We start from the raw sequence: 25,397 nt of genomic DNA, 5'->3' as shown, positions 1-25,397 counted from the left end.
GAGGAACAGTAGGATCTTGGGGTCCATGTACATAGATCCCCTAAAGTTTCCACCCAAGTTGATAGGGTTGTTAAGAAGGCATATGGTGTTTCAGCTTTCATTAACAGAGGGAATTGAGTTTAAGAGCTGCGAGGTTTTGCTGCAGCTCTATAAAACCCTGGTGCGACCACACTTGGAATATTGTGTCCAGTTCTGGTTGCCTGATTATAGGAAGCATGTAGATGCTTTAGAGAGGGTGAAAAGGTGAATTGCTAGAATGCTGCCTAGATTGGAGGGCTTGTCTTATAAAGAGAGGTTGAGTGAGCCCGGGCTTTTCACACTGAAGAGAAGAAGGAAGAGGGGTGACTTGTTAGAGATGTACAAGGCAATGAGAGGCATTGACAGAGTAGATAGCCAGAGACTTTTCCCCAAGGCAGAAATGCCTGTCACGAGGAGTCATAATTTTAAAGTGTTGGCAGAACGTATAGGGGAGATGTCAGAGGTACGTTCTTTACGCAGAGAGTGGTGGGTGTGTGGAATGCACTGCCAGCAGTGGTAGTAGAGTCAGAAACATTAGGGACATTTAAGCAACTGCTAGACAAGTACATGGACGGCAGTAAATTGAGGGATCTGTAGGTTTGGTTGATCTTAGATTAAGATAAATGCTCAGCACAACATCGTGGGCCAAAGGATCTGTACAATGCTGTACTGTTCGATGGTCTATATTCTATTATCACATAGCTGATAGTGGCAGTCGATTTTGTGACAATTGGCTGTACCTTTGCCATATTACATGTTATACTTTAAAAATTCTTAATTGGTCGAAACATGCTTTGACATTCTGTGGCAGTAACAATCACAATGAATGCAAGGTTTTCTTTCTTTAATTTATAAAATGACTGTACATTTTCTCATGTGTCACTGTATTCTGAACTTCAAACTAATTGTTATATCTTGAAAGTGGACACAAAGTGCTGCACAAGATCGAAGGATCCAAGGATATTTGACTCACTTGAGGATTAAAATCACTCCCCTGTCTCAAGTAATCCTGTCTATGACAATCTTGCTTTTGGGAACGGCATAATTAAGACATTATGACCTTGGTGACACAATTATGTTTGCACAATGATTACAGTGAACTTAAGCATTCAATCAGTTTCTCTGGATTGTGGGGTTCATTTGAATTGTGCTATCATTTATTGATGGTTGTATCAGGTTATTGTCCCTGTGAATCTAAAGGTCAGTTGCAGTGGCTGACTTATTGATGGTCCTATGTTAGCTTGCTTTCTCCTGGTACGTTATGGTAAATGTACTCAATCGTTCAGCCGCAATGCACATTGCGTTAGCCTGAACATTGTGGCAATTCTCATTCTTTAGTTCACACACGGATTGTGCTGAATCATGGGAATTTCACTAAATATTTAGCTCATGGACTTTCCAAGATTGAGTGGAACAATTGTACTTTCTGCAGTTTGCTACACACTATCAGTACTCCATGGAAGGGAAGAAGCTTTTATAATTTCCTAGAAATTCACTAATTTTCCAATTATAGCATCTTCTTCATCTTCAAATTTTCACCGTCCATCTTCAAATCATCCCAAAGTATCTGGGTTGTTAGATTATTTTAAATGTTCAGCAGTTGTTGGGGAGAGTACATGCAAGCCGAATGGTACTAATCCAGAAACCCATGTAATGTTCTGGGCTCTGGCTTCATATTCTGCTAAAGCAGACAGTGAAGTTTGAAGTCAATTTTAAAAATCTGAGATTAAGAGTCTAATGAATACCATGAAACCATTGCCAGCTTTTAAGGGAAAAAAACCCATTTGGTTCACAAATGTCCTTCAGGGAATGAAGTTTGCCATCCTTACCTGATCTGGCCGACATGTGTCTGCAGAACGAAAGCAATACTACTCCCTCTGTGTCATAAATACAGCCCTGGCAAGTGACATTCACATCCTGTGAATTAATTTTTAAAAATACAATTTGCTCTAAATTTACTTATTTATAGAGTCATAGAAATGCACAGCTTGGAAACAGACCCTTTGGTCCAACTTGTCCATGCTGACCAGATAACCTAAATTAATCTAGTCCCATTTGCCAGCATTTGTCCCGTATCCCTCTAAACCCTTCCTGTTCATATACCCATCCAGATGCCTTTTAACTGTTGTAATTGTACCAGCCTCCACCACTTCTTCTGCCAGCTCATTCCTTACATGCACTAACTTCTGCATAAAAAGGTTGCCACTCAGGTCCCTTTTAAATCTTTTCCCTCGCACCTTAAATCTATGCCCTCTAGTTTTGAACTCCCTTAGGCTGGGAGAACAAATCTTATCTGTTTATCCCGTTCATGCTCCTCATCATTTTATAAACCTCTATAAAGTCACCCCTCAGCTTCCGATGCTTGAGGGAAAATAGCCCCAGCCTATTCAACCTCTCCTAATAGCTCAAACTCTCTAACCCTGGCAACATCCTTGTAAATTTTTTCTGAATGCTTTCAAGCTTCACAACATCTTTCCTATAGCAGGGAGACCAGAGTTGACTGCGGTATTCTAAAAGGAGTCTAACCAATGTCCTGTACAATTGCAACATAACATCGCAATTCCTATACTCAATGCACTGATCAATAAATGCAAGCGTACCAAACACTTTCTTTACTATGCTGTCTACCTGGGACTCCATTTTCAAGGAACTATGAACCTGCACTCCAAGGTCTCTTTATTCAGCAACACTCCCCAGTGTTGCTTACCATTAAGTACATAAGTCCTGCCCTGATTTGCTTTTCCAAAATGCAAGACCTCATATTAATCTAAATTAATCTCTCCCTGCCACTCCTTGGCCCATTGGCCCATGTGATCAAGGTTCCGCTGTACTTGAGATATCCATCTTCGGTGTCTACTATATCATCCATTTTGCTGTCATCTGCAAACTTACTAACTATCCCTCTTATATTCGCATCCAAATAATTGATAATCCTACCTTCAAGCCAATTCTATATCTAAATGGCTTGTTCTCTCGGTATTCTGTTGTGATCTAACCTTGCTAACCAGTCTATATCATGTGGAGAATGATAGAATGAGACTCACCAGTCTATAGTTCCCTGTTTTTTCCTGACCACCTTTCTTAACTAATGGCATTACATTAGCCAACCTCCAGTCTTCTGGCATCTTAGCCTTGATGATTGATGATACAAATATCTCAGCAAGGGGTCACGCAATCAATTACCTAGCTTCCCACAATGTTCTGGGTACACCTGATCAGCTCTCAGGGATTTATCCACCCTTACACGTTTTAAGACGTCCAGCACTTTTTCCTCTGTAATATGGATACTTTTCAAGATATCCCTATTCATTTTTCCAAGTTCTCTAGCTTCCATATCATTCTCATAGTAAATACTGACGTGAAATACTTATTTAGTATCTCACCCATCTCCTGTCGTTCTACCTATCGACAGCCTTGTTGTTCTTTAAGAGGCTGAGAGTGTAGTGCTGGAGAGTCTCAGCTGGTAAGGCAGCATCCAAGGAGCAGGTGAATCAAGTTTTCGAGCATAAGATCTTCATCAGGTATTCCTCGAAAATATGCTCAAAAACATTGATTCTCCTGCTCCTCAGATGCTGCCTGAGCCGCCGTGCTTTTCTAGCACCACACTCTCGACTCTGATCTCCAGCATCTGCAGTCCTCACTTTCTTCCTGTTATTTAAGGGGCTCTATTCTCTCCCTAATTACTTCTTTGTCCTTAACATATTTGTAGAATATCTTTGGATTCTCCTTAATTCTATTTATAAAGCTATATGTCTCCTTTTTACCCTCCTGAGTACATAACTATAGACTGGTGAGCCTAAGTTGTTGGACAGGATTCTGAGGGACAGGATTTATACATATTTGGAAAGGCAAATACTGATTAAGAATAGTCAGCATGGCTTCATGTGTGGGAAATCATGTCTCACTAATTTGATTGAGTTTTTTAAAGAAGTGACAAAGCAGATTGATGAAGGCAGAGCAATGGACATTATCTATTTGGACTTCAGAATGGTATTCAACTAGTTCTGCATAGTAGACTGGTCAGCAAGGTTAAATTACATGGATTACAGGGAGAACTAACTATTTGAATAACGAGCTTGAAAGTAGGATTAATCAATGATTTGGATGTGAATTTTGTATAGTCCTACTGCCCTTACACTCCTCTATACATTCACTCGATCCCAGCTGTCTATACTAGACATATGCCTCCTTCATTTTCTTGACCGGAGCCTCAGCTTTTCTAGCATTCCCTATACCTACCAGCCTTGCCCTTCACACTAATGGGAACATACTGTCTCTGGGCTCTCTTTATCTCATCTTTAAAAGCATCCCACTTTCCAGCTGTCCCTTTACCTGCAAATAACCTCCCCCAATCAACTTTTGAAAGTTCTTGCCTTTACCATCAAAAGTGGACTTTCTCCAACTTAGAATTTTAACTTTTTGATCATGTCTATCCTTTTCTGTAGCTATTTTAAAATTAATAGAATTATGATCACTGGCCCCAAAGTACTCCCCCTCAGTCGCTTGCCCTGCCTTATTTCCCAAAAAGAGGTTTTGATCCTTCTCTAGGTACATCCCCATACTGAATAAGATATTCATATACACTGAACAAATTCCTCTCCATGGAAAAGCGCAGCAGGTCAGGCAGCATCCAGGGAACAGGAGAATCGACGTTTCGGGCATAAGCCCTTCTTCAGGAATTCCTGAAGAAGGGCTTATGCCCGAAACGTCGATTCTCCTGTTCCCTGGATGCTGCCTGACCTGCTGCGCTTTTCCAGCAACACATTTTCAGCTCTGATCTCCAGCATCTGCAGTCCTTACTTTCTCCTCAAATTCCTCTCCATCCAATCCCTTAATACATTGGCAGTTCCAGTCTACATTTGGAAAGTTAAAATGCCCTCCCATTACAATGTTATTATTTTCACAGATAAGTGAGATCTCATCCCAAATTTGCTTCTCAATTTCCTGCTGACTATTGGGGGGTGCTATTGTACAAACCCAATAAGTGATCACCCCTTTCTTATTTCTCAGTTCCATCGAAATAACTTCACTGGATGTACTCCCAGGAATATCCTCCCTCAGTACAGCCCCATAATGTTATCCCTAACCAAAGCTTACTTTCACAATCAGGACTCCCGCCCACCTTCCGAGGACCCCTTCGCCCACCTCCAACACATTCCATCCACCTGGACACCTCCTGCTGGCCTATTACCCGCCTTCGACCTCTTCATTTCCAAATGCCGCTGGAACATTAACCACCTCAACCTGTACCCCCCTCCCTCACTCCAACCTCTCACCCTCACAATGCGCAGCCCTCCACTCACTCTGCTCCAATCCCGACCTCACCATCAAACCAACAGATAAAGGGGGCGCAGTGGTGGTCTGGCGCACTGACCTCTACACCGCTGAAGCCAGACGCCAACTCGAAGACACCTCTTCCTACTGCCCCCTTGACCATGACCCCACCCCCCATCACCAAACCATCATCTCCCAGACCATACAGAGCCTCATCACCTCAGGAGATCTCCCACCCACAACTTCCAACCTCATAGTCCGGGAACCCTGCACTGCCCGGTTCTACTCCTTCCCAAGATCCACAAGCCTGACCACCCTGGCCGACCCATTGTCTCAGCATGCTCCTGCCCCACTGAACTCATCTCTACCTACCTTGATACTGTCCTATCCCCCAGTCCAGGAACTCCCCACGTACGTTCGAGATACCACCTATGCCCTCCACCTCCTCCAAGACTTCCGTTTCCCCAACCCCCAATGCCTCATTTCCACCATGGATATCCAATCCCTCTACACCTCCATCCGCCATGACCAGGGCCTCCAAGCCCTCTGTTTCTTCCTTTCCTGACGTCCCCAACAGTACCCTTACACCGACACTCTCATTCGTTTGGCTGAACTGGTCCTCACCCTCAACAATTTCTCCTTCGAATCCTCCCACTTTGTCCAGACCAAAGGGGTACCATGGGCACCTGTGGGCCCCAGCTATGCCTGTCTCTTTGTTGGCGACATAGAACAGTCCATCTTCCATAGTTACACTGGCACCACTCCCCACCTCTTCCTCCGCTACATTGATGACTGCATTGGCGCCACCTCGTGCTCCCGCGAAAAGGTTGAGCAATTCACCAACTTCACCAATACGTTCCACCCTGACCTTAAATTTACCTGGACCATCTCTGACACCTCCCTCCCCTTCCTGGACCTCTCCATCTCCATTAATGACGACTGAATTGACACCAACATTTTTTACAAACCCACCGACTCCCACAACTACTTGGATTACACCTCTTCCCACCCTACCTCCTGCAAAAATGACATCCCGTATTCCCACCTCCTCCACCTCCGCCGTATCTGCTCCCAGGAGGACCAGTTCCACCACAGAACACACCAGATGGCCTCCTTCTTTAGAGACCGCAATTTCCCTTCCCACGTGGTTAAAGATGCCCTCCAACGCATCTCGTCCACATCCCACACATCCTCTCTCAGACTCCACCCCTCCAACTGTAACAAGGACAGAACCCCCCTGGTGCTCACCTTCCACCCTATCAACCTTCGCATAAACCAAATAATCCGCCGACATTTCCGCCACCTCCAAACGGACCCCACCACCAGGGATATATTTCCCTCCCCACCCATTTCCACCTTCTGCAAAGACCATTCCTTCCGTGACTACCTGGTCAGGTCTACGCCCCCCCAACAACCCACCCTCCCGTCCTGGCACCTTCCCCTGCCACCACAGGAATTGCAAAACCTGCACCCACACCTCCTCCCTCACCTCCATCCAAGGCCCCAAAGGAGCCTTCCACATCCATCAAAGTTTTACCTGCACATCCATCAATATCATTTATTGTATTTGCTGTTCCCGATACGGTCTCCTCTACATTGAGGAGACTGGACACCTCCTAGCAGAGCGCTTGAGGGAACATATCTGGGACACCCGCACCAATCAACCTCACCGCCCTGTGGCCCAACATTTCAACTCCCCCTCCCACTCAGCCGAGGACATGGAGGTCCTGGGCCTCCTTCACCGCCGCTGCCTCACCGCCCGACGCCTGGAGGAAGAAAGCCTCATCTTCCACCTCGAAACACTTCAACCCCAGGGCATCAGTGTGGACTTCACCAGTTTCCTCATTTCCACTTCCTCCACCTCACCCCAGCTAGAAACTTCCAGCTCAGCACTGTCCCCATGACTTGTCCTACCTGCCTATCTTCCTTTCCACCTATCCACTCCACCCTCCTGTCTGACCTATCACCTTCATCCCCACCCCCATTCACCCATTGTACTCTTTGCTACCTTCCCCCACTTTCCTCTCTGACCTATCACTTCCATCCCCATCCCCACTCACCTATTGCACTCGATGCTACTTTCTCCCCACCCCACCCTCCCCTCATTTATCTCTCCACCCTGTAGGCACTCTGCCTCTATTCCTGATGAAGGGCTTTTGCCGGAAACGTCGATTTTCCTGCTCCTCAGATGCTGCCTGACCTGCTGTGCTTTTCCAGCACCACTCGAATCTAAAAATGCCATTTCCCTTGTTCTCTTGCTTCCCTTTCTATTCGTATAAGCATCTATACCCTGGAACATTAAGCTGCCAGTCCTGTCCATCCCTGAGCCATGTTTCTGTAATAGCTATGATATCCCAGTCCTACTTTATCAACCATGCCCTGAGTTCATCTGCCTTACTTGTCAGGCCTCTTGCATTGAAATAAATGCAGTTTAATTTATCCTACCTCGTTCTTGACATAAATGAAACAATAGTCTAGGGTAGTCCAAAGATGTGCAGGTCAGGTGAATTGGCCATTCTAAATTGCCCATAGTGTTAGGTGCATTAGTCAGAGGGAAATGGGTCTGGGTGGGTTACTCTTTGGAGGATCGGTGTGGACTTGTTGGGCCGAAGGGCCTGTTTCCACACTATCGGGAATCTAATCTACCTTATTTTTCCCATATATAGATTTAATCTCACCTAAAGTATGTTAATTTTATGCTAATAATAATATTCTTGTGTTTTCAGAGCACACGCTAAATTGAGTAATCAGCTTTTGCATTGTTAATTTCTCTCTCATCAGTTTTAATGACTTGCACTATGTCCTCAGTTAATTTCCTTCCCGCAGTAGAAAGAAGAACCTGCTTAGCTTTCCAAGTCTATTTGCACAACTCAGGCAATCACCGTCACCAATCTTTTTTGAACTCTGTCCAACACACAAATGTCCTTTGAAGGCAGGGTGTGCACAATATTCTGAACGTGTCCTTATCAATAAGTCATACGTGGTTAAGGTAAATTGTTTTAACTCATAATCAAGTGCCCTTGAGATGCATCCCAGCACTGAGTTAACATTGTTGATAACAGCTTCATGTTGATTGGATTCTTTCAGGGAGGAGTAAATAATCACACCCATATCCTTTTCTCTTCCCACCTTTGCTTACATATTCATTGTGTCCATATTTCATATTAGAAGTCTATGAACTTCTTTTAACTTTTTAAATGCCTCAATCAGATTATCCCTTAACCTTCTAATTTCTGATGCATTACACATTACAATTTGAAAGTATTGATTTGTTATTCAAATAACTCAAATCTCTGTGTTACTAATCTTCTTTAGGCTATGGTCACCTCGCTATGTATTTTTCTGTCAACAGACTATTATGTAGAGTCACTATAAACATTTTCCTGAGTGTACCTTCAAACAGATGAAATCCATAAGAGTTAAAAGGAAGCAACTACAACTCATCTTTGAGCACTTTTCAGGTTAAAATGCTTCCTAAGACTGATTCCAACTCCCCGTGCATCCATCAAATGGGGTTATTGCCTTCAGCAAGAGTGGGACTATTTTAGATGGTGAGGTACCCACCCAGAACCACCATTAAGTGGTTTAATTTCACTAGCATTATGAGAGATCTGGGTACACATGGATTCAACTTGCACCTTGTTGTACCAAATTTTGAGTGGCCTTAATGGGTGATTCCAAAATGGAACACTTGAGACCACTCATGACATGGGTACCCATCAATTTCAAAGTTAGTTTTCTGTGGAGCCAGGTAGAGCAATTTGGGCTGATGCTAACCTGGACTGGCTTCCATACCCCTATCCCCATCACATATACTCCCAAACTGTACCAACATGGTGTATAAATCAGGTGGTACTAATTGGCAACCAAAATGCACCTTCAAATGAGGACTACGATCAGGAGACCAGGAGTGTGAGAAGAGTTGGGTGGGGATTGGGGGTGCGATGATCTCTGGTTAGTGGATGGAGGGGTGGGGAGAGCTCACACTGAGGCTACCCAAACACAACTAGGTTTACGTAACAGCCTTACCACTTGGTATGGCTACCAAATGCAACTGGTAAAATGTCAGTGGCAGCAGGAGCAGCTGTCACATGATGGTTAAAGATCAAAGTTAGTCTGTGGATGGGAAAGTCATTTATCAACTGGTCCACCACTGGCAAAGTACTAGTGGAGGTAGATAGGTAATGGGCACAGAATTATCACCATGCTGCCAGGTTACACACTCCACCTCTACATCTGCCACCTGAGAAATGGGGGAAGGGATGTAGTCATTCTGAATGTTATTTTAAAAATATACAGAATCCAATGTGGTGTAGTCATTCCCTAAACTTGAAAAATGACTTCTCGGTCTGGAGGTGATGACTGATAGTAATTACTAGCTTAATCCGTTGTACAAACCCTGTTACATTTCATTCAACATGATTTTTCAAAAATGTATTCGCTTTTGTGGGATGTGAGCACCGCTGGCTGGCCAGCATTTATTGCCCATTCCCAGTGCCCTTGAGAAGATAGTGGTGAGTCGCTTTCTTGAACCGCTGCAGTCCACCTGCTGTGGGTTGACCCACAATACCATTAGGAAGACATTCAAGTGATTGGGCACTCGCAAGGATTTTTACAGTAAAACTGGCAGTATAAAAGTGGGAGTTTTCATCAATTCACTAATTGCTCATGGATTGCACTCTGGAGGCAGTTGAAGCTCTAGGGGAACATAGAATCATTGGCAGCAATGTTTGAGTTTCCATGTTATTTATCATGTGTGCACACTCACAGATTGTTGTCCCTTCCAGTGGAGTAATAACTGAGTGTTGACACTGTTGCTGTTTTCACCTTTGCAAAATATTAATTATTAACACTTACCAATCAATTTTCTTCTTAAATGACATTTGCTCATTGTGGAAGAATTCCTAGAAAATGAGGTAGAAACAAGCAGGATGTACTTGCCACAGGTGGCTGCAAGAGAATGAGTATAGTGTATTTATACCAACATTCATCAACAAAGCCTCATTCTGTTCTTTAATTGCTCTGTTTCATAAAAAAGGTTTAAACAGCTAGATTTTGCTGGATTGCAAATCTGATTCAAGTGAGTCTCTGAACATCAGAAAAGCACATGCTGGTTATTAATCTACAAAGGGATGTTTTGTGGTGAATTTGAATCACAAGACTTCATGTCGTCTAACATTTTGGCACCCATCTCAGACAGCCTAAAGGATTGTTATAATCAAATAAGGAGTGGTAGGATGGTTCCCATTCTCCCATTTATCATTTGACCACAGCAGTGTTCTCTTTTGAAAAAGGATATCCTTTTTTGAAAAAGGATATACTCAGTGAGTATTTCATCATTGACATACTCTGACTATAAATGACACAAGCAGAGGTTTCCTCGAGATTCTACAAAGAAGGGAGGATTTTTAAAGTTGTACTTAACCTCCATCTAATTTGATGTGATGATATAAAATATGGACTATTAACCTTTAATTCTCATCAACTAACTTAAAAGCTGAAAAAGGGATATTTTCTCAAAACATTTTCTTTTGCACTAATCAGGACAACTCACAAGAAATACCATAGTAAAAGAGGAACAATACTGATACTGAATAAAGAAGACAGCTGATCCACCAATAATTGGATTCTGATTTGTAGAGGTGTTACCATGCAGAATGTTAATGATGATTGACAATTAACTGTCAAGCTTTGTTTAAGTGTCAAAAAGTGTGACGCTGAAAAAGCACAGCTGGATGTGCAGCATCTGAGGAGCAGGAGAGCCGATGTTCCGAGCATAAGCTCTTCATCAGGAATGTCCCCTAGACAGGGGACGAAACGTTTGCAACAAAAACTTCCAGCTCGGCGAACAGAACCACAGCAACGAGCACCCAAGCTACAAATCTTCTCACAAACTTTGAGTATAGTTTGTGTACATGTTCTTTCTGTCTGAAAAAACAAGCAATTCTCAGGACCAAAAGTGCCAATCATTAAAATTGCTGTAAAAGGAGCTTTCCTTGATGTTCTGGTTGAGAAATTGGCTGGGGGTTTTCTGCTATTTTCTACCATAAACCAACCTTCACTGGTCAATATACACATCAGGATTCCTCCAGTTCTGTCTGCTATAAGACTGGATTTATTGGAAACCTCTTTAACTTGATGCAATCTATTTGTTCACTGTATAGACATGATGTTGAAATAGGGCACATCAAAGCCACCCTGTGCAATGATTTGGAGATGCCGGTGTTGGACTCGGGTGTACAAAGTTAAAAATCACACAACATCAGGTTATAGTCCAACAGGTTTAATTGGAAGAAGACTAGCCTTCGGAGCGATGCTCCTTCATCAGGTGATATCACCTGATGAAGGAGCAGTACTCCGAAAGCTAGTGTGCTTCCAATTAAACCTGTTGGACTATAGCCTGGTGTTGTGTGATTTTTAACTTTGTACACCTTGTGGAATGATAGTTACCCTGATTGGATCATTTCACTCTGTCTATTACACAAATGCACAAACAAGCTTAAGGCTATCACAATCAGTCCTGAAAAAGAGTGCAGTCTGTCTCAGATTACCCTGGAAAGATAGGGTATCTCAAAAGGAAGGTAAAACTATTTCACACTGGTGCTCTGCAGCAGAAACATGACTGGTGTTTACCAATAACATCAGGCTGCCATCAAGCCATAAAGATATTCTGCCTATCAGACCAATGCCTAATGTGGTATATGAATCTCAGTGCCTGTGTGATATTAGCTATGTAGGTCTTATGTCCATAGACTGGCAGACCATATCGATCAGCCTTTCCCTCCAGCAAAATGCTGACCATACCCTACTACTTTGGGCTTGTAACACTGACAAGATAGTTTTCAACATCATATGTGATTGGGCAATTTGACGACATTTACTAAATAATTCCAAGTCTGTGTAGAATTGTGCTGACAACCAATTTAGACTTGTTGGTCAAGCTGTCAGTGTATTGAAATTATGTATGTTGGAATCCACATATGACACATGGCCCTGTTCTTTTAGGTCATACAATGTACCTGTTTCAAATCATTAAAACATATGACAGACTTTCTCTGCTTCCTTGTTTAGGGCTTGACTAATAGCAGTAAACCTGCTTGCTTTAGACTTTAAACAACGTTTGGCAGTTAACTGCTAGCCATTATCTAACTGGTGCATTCTCATGACAATGCCTCTGCCAATCAGAATCCATTTTCCAAACAATCAGCAGTCTCCTCTGATATAGTATGACTATTGTTTCTCTTTACATTAGTAATTCTTACCAATTTGCCTGATGAGTGTGAGATGAAAAGCTTTGACACAATTTTTTTTTCAGTAATACTCAAGTTTTGTCCCAACAAACAACTATTAACATAAAAGACTTGGAATTTGATTTGAAAAAAAAATGGTTTAAAGTAAGCGTAGACACTTTAAAATGAGCTATGTCCCTTAACCTGAAAGTAATGAAGCTCATTTGAATTTACGAGAGAACATCAAAACAACATGGAACAAGTGCTATTATATCTTTGCCAAGTCCTGGCCAAGCTCTGAAAATGTCTGCCAGCTGAATAGCCTATTCAAAGGTAATCACTTTAAATAATTAAAATCCATTGTCTGGCATGAACACCTCAGAACAAGACTTCCAAATATCTCTTGGGATGAAACTTCAGAACTCCAAGTTTCACTGGACAAAACATTATCCTCCAAAACTTGTGCAGAAATAAGGATTGAACCATCCCTATTTATATCAAAGGATAATTAGAAAATTCTGACAATGAACCATCAAAAGCTATTTGTTGAAAATGGATTGTGCTCATTGTGAGGCAACAATCAGTATTCAGACATGGAATGAGAGGCAATGTCCTGGTGGTATTATTGCTGAATTGTTAATTCAGAGATCCAGATAATGTTCTGGGGAGCCAGCTTTAAATCTTGCCATGGCAGATGGTGGAATTAATATTCAATGAAAGTTTGGAATTAAGAGTCTAATAGTGAGCACAAAGCCATTGTTGATTGTCAGGAAAAACCCATCTGGTTCACTATTGTCCTTAAGAGAAGGAAACTGCAATCCTTACCTGGTCTGGCCTACATGTGACTAGGTAAAAACAATGACTGCAGATGCTGGAAACCAGATTCTAGATTAGAGTGGTGCTGGAAAAGCACAGCTGTTCATGCAGTATCCAAGGAGCAGGAAAATCGACGTTTCGGGCAAAAGCACTTCATCAGGAAGGGCTTTTGCCCAAAACGTCGATTTTCCTGCTCCTCTGATGCTGCCTGAACTGCTGTGCTCTGACCTACATGTGACTCCAGACTCACAGCAATGTGGTTAAATCTTAACTGTCCTCGAGGCAATTAGGATGGACATTAAATGCCAGTGATGTCTACATCCATGAATGATTTTTAAAAATCCCTCCAGGGAAACCTTTTGTTACAGGAACCCATCACAGCATTTAGCATCACCACTCTCTCATCAGTAATTCTCAACTTAGAACCCTACCTCTGTTCCAAATTGGAAAACCTCACAGAGATATATAATTTATAACAAAAAGGAACTTCAAGCATCATGGCTCATTACAGGAAAGGACTGATTGTCTCTTGAAGAACAACCTATTAAACTGCAATCAGCTAAGCTTGAATCACCAGCAGAAATTCAAGATCAAACTTTTAACGTGTTTTGCAATCCTACCTTCTCCATATCTTATAATCACAGGAGCTTGTTGGCTTGGTTGTCTGGGCAGCTGGTCTGCAATGCAGTGTGATATCAGTGTGGGTTCAATTAGTCACATCACCTGAGATTATTGAGAATGACTGTCCTTCTCAAACTCTCCTCTTGCTTGAAATGTGGTGGCCCTCAGTTAAGCCACCACCAGTTGGCTCTCTCTCTCTCTCTCTCTCTTTCTCTCTAATGACAGAGCAGCCCTATGGTCAGGTAGGACTATGGTGACTTTACCTTATAATTTGTTTTGATTGCTTGCATGGTATTGTTTTATATATATATATATATATATATATAAAAAACATTTGGGATGAATTTTTTACCCTATTCATAAATTGTTTGAGTGACTTTATAATATACTAACACCTTAATTTTGAATAATTCAAATAGATCAATTGGGCATGTTCCTTCACAGCTTTAACAAATTTTCAGGAACGTTCATTTTAAACATTTCAAAACCCTGTGATACCAACCTCAGATGTGAAAATAAGTATTTATTATCCATTCATTCAAAGCAAAACAAAAAGAAATGCACATGCATTATGCATATGTTCGCACATGCAGACATAGATTACAAAACGAGAGGATTGCTTGAGGAGTAGCTTTTTAAAAGTACAGTGAAGATGAAAGTGATACAATCTTGTAGGTTGCTGAGGTGGTTGGCTTCAAGTTGAGTTCAATAGTCCTTTTGGCTTTGGCATCAAGGCAATTAAAGATTTAAGGATAATTTATCTTTTCTTCAGGAGGCAGAAGCTGCTGAGTGGAATTCTTTACAATTTTTGTCCAATTGATAATCTAACAACAGATAAGATTATGAGAGAGAGAGAACAAGGTTCATGCAGTGGTCTTGCAACTTTAGTATATACTCTGTTTCTATCTGTAATCTGCAGAAAGAATTCCTTTAATACAAAATAAATTTAGTTGGTTTGTTACATAATCCTCTCCCTGTAATAGACCAGTGATCCAAGTATCGCCATTGTTAGTGGATTCCAGCTATAGCTTTGATAGATTGTGGCCAGCTCAACTTCTCTCACAGCCAAAGTTAGTTGCCTGAATTCAAAACATCTAATGTTTGTTCTGCATCCAGTTTTGTTTGGACAACCAATGAATAGGAACAGGAGATATCATACATCATATTCCACGAAGGGAATGATCTTTGATGGGCTTTTTAAAGTCAGGTTGTCTCCACCCAATGACTTGGAATTTATCAGGTAAAGTAAGACAAATATTCAGCCAACTTAGAAGTTGTGGATTCAAGTCACTGGCATGTAGCCTCAGTCTTTATTTAAAATCTAGTTTGTGGTTTCCAATCAGATAAGTTCAACTTAAGAATATGGATTACCAAAGAGCTCAGAAATGATATTCTCTGGCAAATGTTTTCTTTAAAATGTTGTGAAGAATCATTTCCAAACTGTATATTTCCATGTGCTAAAATTCTAGACAGTAATGATACAAGTTATTAGCTCAGATGTCACTAATCTCCAAAGAGCCACTGTAAATCATATGTACCAATATATTGGAGATATATTTTCCAATACATTAGCAGACTTTTAGATTTTCTTGCACTTGCTCACTGTGTATATGCTCACTGTAAATGCACTGCACCCGCAGGGCAAGATATATCGTTCCCACAAGGCAACATGCATAGTTCCCCAGGACAAGGTCAGCAGTTCACAAAGGAGATGGTACACAGTTCCCATAGAAGCTACACTGTTCACACATGACAGGATGTACAGTTCCATGGTGCAACATACACAATTCCCACAGTATCAGGATTACTTTTTCTCCAGGGCAAGATCAACATAACCCACCAGACAAGCTTCATAATTCTCATAGGCAAGATGTCAGCAAAAACTTGTACAACCAGTCTTATTATATTCAAATCTCAATGCAAGCAAATTATTTTGATCTTTATGAGTCTGTTATGTCTAACTATATATTTTACCTGTTGAAATTACTAAATTAGATTAGGCTGTACTTAGAATAGTATAACTTGATTTAAAGCTGGTTTCTTTATTAACCCTTGGTGAGATATAGGAATGTTGATAACTCAAACCACGTTATTGATGTTTGCTTCATAACATAAGTGTCACAGTCTTTGTAATAGACCTTTCCCTCCTTAGCTTGTACACTAAAACTGGTGCTATTAATATTTGGATCATTAAAATCCCCTAATATTATGCATTATCATGATAACACTTCTCTGTAATTTGCTTACATATTGAATCTTCTATCTCTCCCTGACTATCTTTGATCTATAGTGCACCCGCAAAAGTATGTTTGTTTCTTTTGGGCTTTTTCCTTCAACCCAGATGGCCTCATCTGATGATCCTACCAATATATCATCTCTCCTCATTTACTATAATTGATTTATTGATCAACACTACAAATCCCCATTCCCTTCGCCTTTCTATTCTACCTCTCCTCTGAGATCCAGGAATGTTGAGCTGACAATCCTACCCATTTTTCAGTCAAGTCTCAGTCATAGCTATGAGATCATACTTCCAAATGCCTGTCTGAACCCTCAACTCATCTGTCTTATTCCTCAAGTCACTTGCATTTAAATATATTCCATTTACCATTGCTAACCTCACTTCTTTCTTAATTAACCTTTGTTTCCTTTGCATACCTGACTCGATTACCAGTGTTTTAACTTTTAATTCCATCTCAGCCACTCTCCTCTCTGAACTGTTTGTCAGGATGACATTCTCATACAAATCTTGTTTAAATCCACCCAACAGCATTAGTAAACCTCCAATATCCTCCCACTCCTGATTAGATATAACTCATCCAACTTGTACAAGTCCCAGCTCCCCTACAAATGGTCCCAATGCCTCAAGAAACTAATATCCTCCCTCCTGCACTAGCTCTCCAGCCACACGTTTAGCTTCATTATTTATCTGCTCCTATACTTTACTTACCATTCCATGGCACATGGAGTAATCTGGAGATTTCTACCTTTGAAGTTCTACTTTCAACTTCTGACATAAATCTCTGAAGTCAGTTTGAAGGACTCCATTTCTCTTTCTTCCTGTATCATTGGTCTTAATGTGGACATCTGGCTATTCACCTTCCCATTGTAGCTGTTCCATGGCATCCTTGACACTAGCAACCAGGAGGCAGCCCCTATCCTGACCACAGCACTGTATCTGTGACTATTACAGTTACTTTGGGATTTAGCCATGCACCTACCACTGTGTAGTTTTCCCCGAATTGTTATTCAAACTATTTTTAAGGAACTACAATCTAACACTCAACCATTCCCACAGATTTTCTTCCCTACATCATAACTATAACTCCACTTTAAAAGGTGCATCTTTGGTTGTGTAGCACTTATGGCTACTGTGATTGTAAAATGTAAATGCATATCATTTCCTCCAAAGCCTAGCATTTTGTTATTTTAAGCTGTGACCAAAAACAAACCATCTGTTTTTTGTTAAGCCTCTCATTTTGATCATCATAACATGTAGAGAGAAAGCTTTATCAAAGTACTACCACACCTAAACCAGTTAGGTTTCTCGATTATATGTAATCATGGCAAACAGACCTCATTCTTAGGAATGTGGAAGGATCACAGGCTGGAATTTAACAAGGTACATGTTTCATGCTGATAATTTAGAAGTGTTTAGGACAGCATTCACAAATGTTGAATATTTTGGTACTTTGAAATTTTTCTGGCAGTCCATTTGGTCACGCTTAGATTCATAACTCACCTGTTTGTATACTATTCACAGAACATAGTGTACCACAATGATAAGTGTCATCAAAAGGCAATCTTCACTCAGCTTTCCACTTGACTGCACCTGAACTCAACACAAGAAAACACATAGGTTTCTGCCCCATCAGTGGCACAACTTTAGCTGAGGTCTAATACAGTCTCTTGTCACAGTGCCAGTAGGTGTCGGAAGGTGAAAGGAAATACAAGAAGTCATGGTGAAGGGAATAGAAGATTTAGGTTGTGAGAGACGTTGGGATATGGGAAATATATGTAACACTACAGAAGGGTTCAGAGTTAGAAAACAACAGAGATATGGAAGGATTTTACTACAAGGCTGAAAATTTTGGTGACATGGTGTAGGATAGGATGTGGACAGCTGAGCTTCAAAAACACTATGGCTACAGTTGGTGAAAGGCTGGAGAGCTGCACAGAAGTACTAAAATAACCAAGACAGGAGGCGATAAATTCAAGAGTGAGCATATCAATGACAGATTAGGTTTCCTCCCACAGTCCAAAGATGTGCAGGTCAGGTGAATTGGACATGCTAAATTGCCCGTAGTGTTAGGTAAGGGGTCAATGTAGGGGTATGGGTGGGTTGCGCTTCGGCGGGGCGGTGTGGACTTGTTGGGCCGAAGGGCCTGTTTCCACACTGTAAGTAATCTAATCTAATCTAATCTAATTAGGTGAGGTAGAGCCAAAGACAGGCAATGTTACAGAGATGTTTGCAAACTCAGCTCAGGATCGAGACAGTTTGAGAAACATTTGGTTGAGATACAGGTCATGGAGGGAGGTTGGACATGAGGGAAAATGTACACAATCTGGGGCTAGGGTGTCAGTCTTTAGCTAGAAGAAATTGCATCTTCTCCAAAACTCAAAAAGTAGCCTAACATCACTGAGGTTGTGTAATAATCGAGAGAAGTGATGGAAATGGTAGAGGTGTCATCAGTGTATGTGGAAGCTGACTCAATGACTTTACATGGGGGAGCCTGGAATGGCTCTTTGGGAGAACCAGGAGACAGTGAGGTCTGCAGATGCTGAAGATCAGAGATGAGAGTGTGGTGCTGGATGCTGCCTGACCTGCTGTGCTTTTCCATCAATACACTCTCAACTCTTTGGGAAAACACCCTGTGTGAAAATACACAGGAGAGAGAAGAAAAGCTATTCATGGATATGTTCTAGCTACATACTAAGCTGAAGAACCTGAAACCAAAATTGTATTTCCAGATAAAAAACAAATACCAGACCATGGTGTTAATGCATTGTGAATAGAAGTGCCCATTCCCCGTTGTAATTTTTCAGACTGCCCTAGCCAGATAACTTTCAAATAAAAAGCATAAACGCATTGCAAGGAAGATGTCCCAACTTACTCTCTTTTTAATGCATTCATTTATCTGTGAGGAGTGAGTGTCATTGGTAAGGTGGTGAGCATCTTCCTGAAGTGGAATAGTCTATTTGGTGAAAAACTTCCAGAATGCTATTAGGATTTGGATCAGCAACAGTGAAGGAATGGCCATATTTTGCCAAGACCTAGAAGGGAACTTGCAGGTGATAGTGTTCCCATGTCTCTGTTGCCTTTGCCCTTCTAGGTGTGGGAGGTTTAGAAGGTGCTATCAAAGGAGACTTTGTGAATTGCGGCAGTGCATCTAGTATATGGGACACATTGTAAAAGGCAGTTAACACCTGAAAGGGTTAACTGACGTCACAAGATAATTTCCACCCTTCAGGATATAAAGGACTGTTCATGGGAAGAGCTAACCAGCGTTACAGTTGTTCAGTTGTCTCTAAATTGTGTAACAGAATGTTTCAGTGAAAGTAATGCATACTTATTCTTAAAGATGAGCTGATTTCTCATAAGAGACCATATATCATAGATGTAATACAACTGGATAATGCATAGTACGTATAAAGCTTTCTGTTTATCCTTTATGTTTATCTCCTGTTTATCAAGATTGAGTCTATCTTTTGTTGAAGACTTTGTCATCATCCACCCTGACTTAGTATCAGTAGCTTAAATAGATAACATAAGAAGGATTGGTTGCATTGAATCTTCCCAACACATCCCAAATGGTTTTAACACACCATAATGTAAGATAGTGTTTGGTGAAGATCTTACCCGGTATAAGATGATAAGAGTGGTGGGCATGGCCTAAATAAATCTTCAATTCCACAACAATCTGAGGCAAAGAAATGGGGAAAAATGCTAGTCAGAAACTATTTGTGTGCAAAACTTTAAATTTTCAGCAGCTTAAAAACACACAATCAGCTTCTGTAAATGCAGCAGTCAGCAATTAAGAAAGCAACAGCACTGATAGCAGTACAAAGACTGTCTGTAAGTAGCTATATATAGTTAAAACTACTGAAAAACCATGTGTAGACCACTGTGAGTTTCATCAATGCTACAATGAAAAAAATATGAATCATAAATCCAGGATATAGCTGTCAATATTGGACACCCCAAAGTGAATCAAGTCCCTTTGAGGAAGCATAAACATTATTTCATCAAAAAAATGACCATTGATGAAATGAAATAAAGAACTGAGGATGCTGGAAAAACTCAGCAGGTCTAGTAACATCTGTAAACATAAAGCAGAATTAAAGTTTCAATATAGGAGCAAATTGCTGCAGATGCTGGTAATTTGGACTAAATTTAAAAATGCTGGAAATCGCAGAAGGTCAGACAGCATCCATGGAGAGAAAGCAAGTTAATGTTTCAAGTCTAGATGACCCTTCATCAGAGCTCCAATAAACAGTCATGTAGACTTGAAACGTTAGTTTGCTCTCTCTCCATGGATGCTGCCTGACCCGCTGGGGTCTCCAGCATTTGTTGTTTTCAGCTTAAGTAACAAGCTCAGTGAGCCTTCTCCGGATTTGAGTTAATACAACTGAAGTGGTTGTACAAATTAAAACAGAGACAAATTTAAAATATGTGCACTAGTTTTCAAGTAAATCATTCAAATAAGAGAAACAACTGCACTTATTTGCAATAACAATCGAGCAAAATATTATTCATCCAAGAAGATTGAAAATCACAAGCCCTTCAAACATGGAACTAAGCTAGACTGTGTGGAAAAGGCAATTAATATGATACAGAATCATTTCAGAATTACAAAAGCAGCCGAGAGAATAAAAAACAAATGAGCATATTTCTTCACGGAATATGTTTTAAAACATCAGAATGTAAGAGAAGAGACAAATATTTTTGATAATATTTTAAGAGCGATTAACAATTAGTTTGCATCAGTACCAATTAAATGTTGAACACAGCAAGATTTAATAGAAGGATGCTGCTTCAGGAGAACCTGTTGGCAACTTTATCAATGATCTTCCTGCATTTTCAGAGTTTTACAATAGTTTTGGTTTACAACCAGAACTAACTGGAGACAGAATTGTCATCCAAAATTCTATTTTATTTCCTTCAGGTATGGTACAATCAAAAGATGATCTCAAATTGTGGTAGAAACTGAAGTCCAAAAATAGCACAAGAAAATTATAGGGACTGAAAATCAACCTGGCCAAGAAGTTAATCAGACTTTGCCAACTTTTCAGAACAAGTGGAGCCCAACCTTTTCAGTAACATGATACTTCAATGATACAAACAATTTCACACATACCCGCTCTTTACAACTGCACTGATTGCGCATAAACATTACATTTACTCCTTACCTCCTTCCCCCCACCCTATCTTTTTAATATAATCTGAAGTTTTCTGAGCTACGATCAGTTCTGAGGAAGGATCACTGGATCCAAAATGTTAACTCTGATTTCTCTCCACAGATGCTGCAAGACCCACTGAGCCTTTCCACAATTTCCATTTTTGTTTCTGATTTATAGCATCTGCAGTTCTTTCGGGTTTTATTACGTTCACTTGTAGTTACTTGACTTTCATCATTTTATCATTCTCATTCATTATGATTTTCATTACCTATTTAACAAATGTACTGTTCGAAGGTGCAAATACACTAAACACTGATAGATGAACACAAAATGTGTTGAAATCTTCGATGCTGGAAGTTAATGTTCCAGATGTGGAGTGAATAAAGTACCGCACAAGCAGAAACATTATCAAGCTTTATCATGCCAAAGCAACTTTTGTAAGAATGTGGGACATTTCCAAACAATGTGCAGAAATCAAAAACAACCAAAGAAATCACAATGCTTATGCACACACCTTTTAACATTTTACATTAAGTATCTTTGGGTAAAGACCCAGACTACTCTGACTAACCTTCATTAGAACACAAATGTTGGTGTCCTACCCTTGGAAGATATAAATAAACTTTTCCTGGGGGAAATCAGTGATTCATCTAAACCAGCTATGACATAGATCATATAGATCATTCAACTCATTTTAAAATTTAACATCAGAATCAGTGTTATTATTTTGTCTGAAATAAATCTTTGTTTGAGGAGATTGAAACTACAATCATCTGGCAGAGGATGACATGGTGCAGGCAGAACATCACTTAAGATTCTCAAAATACAGAGATCAATATTCTGTGAATCAGGTGTCTATTATCAGCAACCTACAATTCTCACTTCTGAGCATAGAAGCGTGTTTTGATTTTAAAATCTTGCAATATGTTGGAAATCCTCAATCAGCTTGGAAGCTAAGTACCAATGGTCATCATACTCAACAAGAAGAAGACATAGATTTCAGATGAATATCCACTGAGCTTATGAGAAACAAAGACTATTTAAGATTAATTACATTGGTGTTCAACAATTTTTCACAGCTAAGAGATGATAGTGGTTTCACATGTTTGGAGGATTTATTCAAATAAATTCCAGTCACAGACAAGAGGGCAGTGGTGGCCCAGTCTCTGGATTATTTAAGAAAGAGTTGGATAGAGCTCTCAAAGATAGTGGAATCAAGGGTTATGGAGATAAGGCAGGAACAGGATACTGATTAGGAATTATCAGCCATGATCATATTGAATGGCGGTGAAGGCTCGAAGGGCTGAATGGCCTACTCCTGCACCTATTGTCTATTGTCTATTGTCTATTGTCTAAATCTTCAAAATCTGATCATTGGCCATCTTTAACACCCCAGCTACCAGTAGTTAGTAGTAGGTTCTCAATTAGGTCAATTTAATTGTTTACAAGAAGTGGTACCAAAACAGCTCAGTCAGGTTTACATTTCATGAATGAACCTGATAACATGGCCTTATTATTCAAACCATTACATATTAGAATGGAAAGACCACTTGCAAGTCGACCTCATTACAAGATCAATAGATGCAGATTATCTATTTTAGAAACACAATTATCTTCTTTGGCACAATTTGAGGAAACTAAAGGTCTTCCAAGAGAACCAACTATTCAACAGTGATATCGATGCCAGAGCACAGGTATTGGGAACCTCAAAGATCCACCAAGGTTTTAGTGTGGCATCGGAATGTTTCATCCTCAGGCAGCAGACTTCCATATCAACCATCAGCCATTTAAAAAGGCAATGGGGCATTTGTGGGAATGATATACCTATCTGATTTATTTGAAACAATTATGTAAAGAGATGGGAGAGATGCTGTAAAATCCATGTAGATGTTGCATAAGACAGTTAGTACTTGAAATGGTTAACTGACATCACAATATAAATTCCACCCATCAGGATATAAAGGAGTGTTCCCAGGAGGAGTTAACCAGGGAATCACCAACTGTGATTATAAAACTCTGCCAGACAATGAGCACAACACTATGGCCACAGCAGAGATAAGGCAAATGACCTGATAAACTATGGTTTTATTTTATAAGTACTTGCTGGAATACTAAGAATGCCCATTCTCTTCTTCGAATAGCATTATGGAATATTACATCCATTTGAGAGGACAGATACCTGAAAGATGATGCCTACCCTCCGTATTGCACTGAGAAATAATTTGAACTCATGGTAACTCAGAGGTGAGAATGCTTGAACTAGAGCTGACACCTGAGACTCCAAGGGAAAACTTCATTTGTATTACCTGAGGTTTTTCATGAATAGGAACAATTTGTCCGTTCAATTATCAGACCCTCCTAGTGCCTCAAATGCATGTAAATGTAGTATCGTATATGTAAGGGAGAGTTAAAAATCACACAGCACCAGGCTATGGTCCAGCAGGTTTATTTGAAAGCACAAGCTTTCAGAGGCACCTGAAAAAGGAGCGATGTTCAGAAACCTTGTGTTTTCAAATAAACCTGTTGAACTATAACCTGATGTCATGCAATTTTTGATCTTTTCCAACCCAGTCCAACACCTTCACCTCCATATCATATGTAAGAGAGGTCTTTGGTTTATTTGGATAGAGTCAAACTCTAATGTTTGTTTGTTTTCTTGATACGCCAATGTACAGAACCGATCTGCATTTGTGATTATGTATATATACAAAGGTATTTTTTATGAATGAAGTATATTTTTGAAATTAGAAAAAAATGAATATGAACAGTTGAATGGAGATTTGATTCCAGGCCAGGATTCCAGGCCTGGATTAGTGGTGCTGGAAGAGCACAGCAGTTCAGGCAGCATCCAAGGAGCAGCGAAATCAACGTTTTGGGCAAAAGCCCTTCTCCAATCCAGCATGTCTGACAGTCTATGCAAATCGCAGCACGTATTATATGGAAGACAGTCAGCATCATTATTGATTCAACTGCTTATTAAGAAGAGTTTTGCTTTTAACTCCTTTCTATTTTACATATTTCTGGGCTTGACGTGGTGAATGTCTGAAAATCTTTTCTCCCTTCCCAGGTCCTATTTTCTCAACTCCCAATGGTCAGCTTTCCAGGAAAGAAAAGGGAATGTGTAAAAGACATTCTGAAGCTCTCTTTGAAGCACAGCAGCATTGACTGAGGGAGGCTTGTCACCAATCATCCAAAATCAAAACAGCATCTCCATCAAACTGAAGCGTGGTTTGAGGCCAGTCGCATGCATGGAGAGAACCAGCAGGAAAACAAAGGAAGCAATTCCTGTACACTGGATCCACAGCACAGGACATCCTGCTCACAAAACCAAAGGTCTTTACAACATTTAAAAGGCATCTGGATGGGTACTTGAATAGGAAGGGATATGGGCTAAATGTTGGCAAATGGAACTAGATTAATCAAAGATATCCAGTCAGCTTGGACAAGTTGAACCAACAGGTAAATGACCTGATAAACTGAGGTTTTATTTGAGTCCATGCTGTATGACTCAATGTCTCTACGTATCTGTGGGTCAAGAATTGGTCAGCTCACTCACATGAAAACCCATGGCAGAAACCTGGATTCTTACATCGGCATCATCTTCAGTCCAAGAGAAAATTGCTGCTGTTGAGTTGATGGAACCAATGGAGGTGGAGCTCAGTCTGCTCTCATGTGATACCCATACACAAGGCAACTCTAGAACTAGACTCATCCCCACCCACTCCTCACCTCACCCATTACCCTACCATATCAGGGAGCTAAGACCAACCTGTTTACCAATTGAATTAATTCAGTTGAGATTATACAATTCAATATAAATCAAGGAGAGAGCAGTGGACATCACAGTGACTGGGGGTACATCCTCATTCCAGACAATGTTATTTTAATTCAGTAACTTTCCATTCACCTTTGGTTAAGTTCTGTTAACCATTAGTTTATATTTTTGTTACAGCCTAACCATTTTTCATCAATTTAATGTTTAAAACCGTAAAATGAAAGAAATAAAGCCAGTGCACTACATTCTCAGAATCAATTTAC

General features: G+C 40.5%; 1 long non-coding RNA gene across 3 annotated transcripts in view; it reads right to left on the bottom strand.

The window, feature by feature from the left end:
- LOC148147627 (uncharacterized) overlaps positions 1 to 25,397 on the bottom strand; it is a 203,785-nt gene that overhangs the window by 126,612 nt on the left and 51,776 nt on the right. Inside the window, exon 2 of one of the 3 annotated variants that reach the window (XR_015759539.1) lies at positions 10,150 to 10,242. The exons of the other annotated variants lie outside the window; for them this stretch is intronic. This is a non-coding gene — a long non-coding RNA (uncharacterized LOC148147627). The remainder of the gene's footprint in view (positions 1 to 10,149; positions 10,243 to 25,397) is intronic. 3 annotated transcript variants of the gene reach the window in all.

This window comes from Chiloscyllium plagiosum, unplaced genomic scaffold, assembly GCF_037043375.1.
Source record: "Chiloscyllium plagiosum isolate Xiang-an unplaced genomic scaffold, Cpla_swu_hap1 HiC_scaffold_15, whole genome shotgun sequence".
Lineage (NCBI taxonomy): Eukaryota > Metazoa > Chordata > Chondrichthyes > Orectolobiformes > Hemiscylliidae > Chiloscyllium > Chiloscyllium plagiosum.
This window is presented reverse-complemented; position numbering and strand designations above follow the sequence as displayed.